The following is a 6,098-nucleotide window of genomic DNA, read 5'->3' as shown; positions in this document are numbered from 1 at the left end:
CAGTTCTTTTAAAATTCCTGATCATACTGATGTACTCTATCAGATACAAGTCAAGTATAGGCCATCTATCCTAGATAGTCTGAAACATTGGAAAATATTTGAAGATGATGAACATTTGAAATCATTTCTACAGGTAATACATGATTTTTCATTTTTACAAATTGATGAAGATAGAACTGAAATAAATGAAAATGCATATGGAAATGATAATTCAGATTTTAAAAAGAAAATTTCTAATCATGACATTATTCAATTATCTAATAATTTTGTTCCAAAAGGACTCATTCCTTTAGAAAAATTGTTTGATAAAAATGATGTCCTCCAAAACCCTCAGTCCATTTCTTCAAAAGATGACATAGAAGAGATTAACATTGGAACTAATGAAGATATCAAAAACATCAAAATATGTGCATATCTAGAGCCTGAGATCAAAGCTCAATATCTTAAGTTACCGCAAAATTATAAGGATGTTTTTGCTTGGACTTATGCTGATCTAAAGACCTATGATACTTCATTAATATAGCATTAGATTCCTTTGAAGCCAGAAGCAAAACCTTATCAAAAGAAACTTAGAAGGATAAATCAAGCCCTTCTACCAATTATAGAAAGGGAGATTAAGCAAATGCTAGATGCTCAGATCATCCTGCCTCTTAGATATTCTAATTGGGTTGCAAATCTAGTTCCTGTTAGAAAGAAAAATGGAGAAATAAGACTCTCTGTGGATTTTAGGAATTTGAAAAAGGGATCATTAAAAGATAATTACCCTTTGCCCAAAATGGATCGGTTATTTCAAATGGTTTCAGGAGCACAAATACTTTCTATGCTTGATGGTTTTTCAGGTTATAATCAGGTGAATGTTGATACAACGGACAAAGAGAAGACAACGTTTACTACACCTTGGGGTACATTCATGAATGCTAGGATGCCATTTGGCTTAACCAAAACTAGAGAAACATTTCAGAGAGCTATGGACATAGTTTTTATGAGTCAGGTAAATAAATTTGTGGTTATTTATATTGGTGACATAACTATTTTTTCTAAATCTGATCAGAAACATCTAAAGCACTTGATGAAGGTTTTTGACAGGCGTAGAAAATTTGGAATAACATTGAACCCTAAGAAGTCTTTGTTTGTTGTTAAAGAAGGTAAACTTTTGGGCCATATTATTTCAAAGGAGGGAGTAGTAATTGATCCCAAATGAGTATCTACCATTGAAACATTGACCTTACCTAGAAACAAGAAGGAGATTCAAGCTTTTCTAGGCAAGATTAATTTTCTAAGGAGGTTTATTCCAAATTATGCAAAGATTGTAAAAGATATAACTGACATGCTCCGAAAGGACCATGAATTCAAATGGGCTCCCTCTTCTAGGCATGCATTTGAACAAATAAAAAGGGCTATCTCTGAAGCTCCCACCTTAGCCAACCCTGATTATACTAAGCCATTTAGTATTTTCTCTTTTGCCTCTTAAACAACCCTTGTTGTCGTTCTATTACAGAAAAATGAAGATTCCCATGACCAACCCATAGCCTTTTTCAGCAAGGTTATGAGATATGTTGAGCTTAAGTATGACATCATTGAGAAGCAAGCCTATGCCCTCATTCAAGCCTTGAAATCATTTATAATGTATGTCTTACATTCACCTATTACTGCTTATGTTCCTGATAGTGCTGTGAAAATTGTCCTAACCCAACCAGACACTGATGGGAAAAGAGGTAGATGGATCACTCAAATTCTAGAGTTTGATCTAACAATCAAGACTACCAAGTTAGTAAAGGGTTAAGAATTAGCCAAGCTTCTAGCTAAATCCAACTTCAAAGTACTTGGAATCAATTATGTTTTAGAAATACAAAGGGAAGAATACACAAGAACCTTCTATCCTTGTAGAAGGGGAGAATCCACAAGAACCTTCCTTCATCCTAAAGGGGAGAATCCACAAGAACTTTCCCTTCATCCTAAAGGTGAGAATCCACAAGAACCTCTACCTTCAGAGCAGATCATTCCTACACACATTGATGAAAAATTCTTGTTGTCAAACTGGTATCAAGATATTGTAAATTTCTTGATCCATTTTGAGTGTCCAACATCATTCTCCAAAACCCAGTGTAAAACTCTTAAGTTAAAATCAGTCAAGTACTACAATATAAATGCAAATTTATACTAGAAAGACCCACTGAACATTTTGTTATTATGTTTAACAGAATCAAAAACTGAAGGAATCATTGATCAGGGTCATACAGGGTTTTGTGGGGGACATTATGCTTGGAGAGCAACAACATACAAGATTCTGAGGGGAGTATTTTATTGGCCTACATTGTTCTTGCAAGTAGGGGCAAAGGTCAGAGGATGTGTTCCTTGTCAAATGTTTTCTAGTAAAAAAAAATTAGCACCTCTTCCACTCGTTCCATCAATAGTTTTAGTACCTTTTTCTCAATGGGGACTAGATTTTATTGGAGAGATTCAACCCACTTCAAGTAATCAGCATAGATAGATCCTCACTACAACAGACTACTTCACTAAATGGGTGGAAGCAATTCCAGTCAGAAATGCTACTGATTCAGTAGTAATTAAGTTTATTGAAGAGAATATCTTATCTAGATTTGGTTGCCTAACTCAAATTATCATTGGTAATGCAAAAAAAAATTATAGTGTCTGTTAGTTCCAGTCTTCGCAGCCTGTCACCAGGGATCAACATGAGCTCTTACTATGTCTGGTTTTGTTATATGTTTTGCACACGATGTTCAGCACAAAACATGTCACAAGTGTTTCTATCAGAAGGATCTCGGAAAAATCTTTCCAACGGCATATCACACTCACGTAACCAGTTCCTGGATTAGAAGAAATGAATGAGTGATTCTTGGTTATGCATGTTTTGAGATCAGCTGCTGCACACACTGACAAGTTTAGTTAAAAATCAGTTTCTAAAAGAATGGTAAGGAATTTTTTAAAAGTGAGAGAGGTTTTTGTTCATCACATACCAAGTAACAAAAAAATCCTTCAGTTTATGCACAGGTACTACTATGTGGGAGATATACAGTGATATTTGGAGCTTATATTAAAACAAAGCAACTTTTTCATATTTTTTAATGTTTTAGTCATTTTAGTACGGCACCATTTTACAGAAGATGGAAAGTAATTTTTCAAAACCCAAGGAGGTTTTTGTTAAGAACGATCCATATAACAAAAACCTCTTTCTGTTTATTCACAGGTGTCATGGATTGGGATGTGGGACTAGATCTTTACAGCTCATTTTCACAGAATTAAATTTTTAATGATTTTCTGTTTTAGAGATGATTCTGTGGAACAGATTACGAGCTAATGGAAACGAATTTCCCAAATTTGAGAGAGGTTTTTCTCCATCACTACCTTATCTACAAAAACCTCTTTTCGTTTTACAACAGGTGTTATGGTTTAGGAGATACGAGTTCAGATTCAGCACCTATTTTCAGAAATTCGGCCCAAGTTTAATGTAACTAATTCTATTTTGAAGAAAATGGTTGAGCTCAACCCCTTAGTACAAGGATGAGAAAATGTATATATTATATGAATTTGATAGTGTAGGGGTTGGATTTTGGTAGAGAGTTGGACCCTTGGGAAGATTTTGGCACACTATTGTACATATTTTTCATATTTTGGCTAAGGAAAGATCAGAGGTTTTGCAGCACCTGTTGGGATTTTTGTGGCTTTCAGTTCTTGATGGTGTTATCTCTCAGTTATTGTAAGTTTATTCATGTTTAAATGTATGCCATTCCCTTCTTATGCTTCTGAAACTAAATGAATGAGCAAATGAGGTTGAATTCATTGTTTACAGTGCTTTTCCTTTAAATTCGTTTAGTTTTACATGTTTTCGCCAATTTGGAGAGGATTCATGTTCTCCTTTGCCCTCTTCAGCTCCTTGTCGTTCTGATCCATCCATACACCTGATCAAAGGCATCAAGACTACTACCTACCTCGCCCCAACTCGAATTCTGCAAAGATCTGGCCTTATCCCCGGACTCAAAATTGTTTTTTCCCGTTTCTCCAACAAAACCCCAAAAATTTTAAATCAAACCTACCTATCCATTTACTAGTCTAAAATCAATATCCATTACAAGTCATCTCAGCTCCTTTGAAGATTTTTTGTCGAGATAGACCCAGAGAGAGCCCTCTCCTGTCCTCGTAGGGCTAGCTACGAGGCTGAGCTTGGTTTGATGTGGCCTTGAGTTTTGCCTTCCTCAGCCTGAGGCAGATTTGAGCGCTAACAGTGTCAAAATGATTGACTTTTGCTAGAAATATCAGATTTTGTTACATCATTCAACTCCATACTACCCTCAAGGTAATGGCCTTGTAGGGTCATCCAACAAAAGCCTGGTAAAATTAATCAAAAAGACTAGTTAAGCATATGAAGAGCTGGGATTCACATTTGATTTATGCAATATGGGAAAACAGAATTACTTAAAGAGATCAACTGGAAAATCTCTATTTCAATTAGTCTATGGGAAAGATGCAATCTTCCCTACTAATTTGGCCTTCCCTATTTTAAAATTCGTACAGGATTCAACAGATGAACCTGATGATTTTTCAAGAAGAATAAATCAGATTATTGAACTCAATGAAAACAAAGATGAAGTTCAACTCAAATTGAAAAAATATCAGAATAAGATGAAGGCCCTGTTTGATAGAAGAGCCAGGGAAAGTGTTATAGACATTTTTGTGCCTTACAACATTGAGCATGAAATGTCCATAATCTAAGGGATCCAAAGTCCCTAAACATGTTGTTCCTACCCTAGAGGAACAAGGCAAACAAACCACAGCAATTCACAAAAGTTCTCCACCAGAAACTGCTCAAAAACAAGTCAATTCAGGATCATTTCAGTGGCTCCACTAGCTGTTTGCGCTGAATGTCAAAGCCAACACTGGCTACCTGCGCTGAATGTCAAAGGCAACACTAGCTACCTGCGCTGAGCGAGAGTGGACATGTGGCAAGTTCATTTCTCAAGGTGTCAAAACCCAGGAAGCTTCCAAAATGACACTTGCCTTAGGGAATTCGACTGGTGATGAGTAAGAGGTTCCTAATCTCCAAGTGGAAGCAAGAACCTCCAAGTGGAATCAAGAACTGATAGAGGGAGAGGACACTAGTCAGATCTCAAGCTGACTCATCCTCTCTCCAAACATATATATATGGATCTCTCCTCCATGAGATCTAGAGGCTGGAATTTTGTTATTGCAAAGAATTGTTGTTGGTTTGAGATTGGAATCATTGGGTGCTTAATGCTTTGAAGGGGGTGAAGATAGGAATTCCATTCGCTGGGAAGGAGATGCTGGATTGGAGCCCTCTGGGTTGTATCTCTTCCTGAACCTTTTATTCATCAATAAAGCTATCTTGGTTTCTCCTATATACTGATGTATTTTTGATGTATGATTGCATTAGTATGTTTAGTTTATTTCTAATCCTGAACTAGTTATGAATATGAATCCATGTCTTGTGTAGTGTTCTCTTCTTGTGATCTTGCAGAAACCTCTTGAAGCTGGGCGAGCGAGAAGGCAAGTAGCTGGGAACTCTCCAAGAGAAGAGAAGCTGGATCGAGGGGCAAACGGAAGACACCGGTTAGTCCATCCATCTCTCTCTTAGTTCTTAATTCATAAAGGAAGAATACTAGAATAGCTGTCTCTGTTTGTTGCTAAGGCACTGTCACACCTTAGGTGGATAGGATCGTCCTGCATAGGCATTTTTCCCCACAACAAATTGGCGACTCCGCTAGGGAGATTTGTTTAGTCATTTTATTTGTGTTTCCATCATTGTTTGTTTCATAGACTCGACAGCAACAATCGAACTGCATCTGCTTTTCCCGGATGCAAAGTAGACAGTTGCTGCTTTGATCCAATCACTGGACTTGTCTATGATCTGAACAATGGACTCACAAATGATTTGATGATCCTTTGTGATAGATCTTAGTACTCCCTCAAAGCATCCCTTTGATTGTACCTCGCTTGTTGCTTTTATTTGGCCTGAAACAGTAGATTAAATAGTAATCTGTGTCCCAGAACCAGTGAGAAACTCTCGCTTCTCCTTCAACGCGACCCCTGTTGTTGGATAGGTAAATCCCCTCTGCGGACAG

The sequence above is a fragment of the Pinus tabuliformis genome, chromosome 5_2, assembly GCF_031772625.1.
Source record: "Pinus tabuliformis cultivar Carrire ecotype Pingquan chromosome 5_2, CPIR1, whole genome shotgun sequence".
In the NCBI taxonomy this organism is placed as follows: Eukaryota; Viridiplantae; Streptophyta; class Pinopsida; order Pinales; family Pinaceae; genus Pinus; species Pinus tabuliformis.
Note: the sequence above shows the minus strand (reverse complement) of the source record.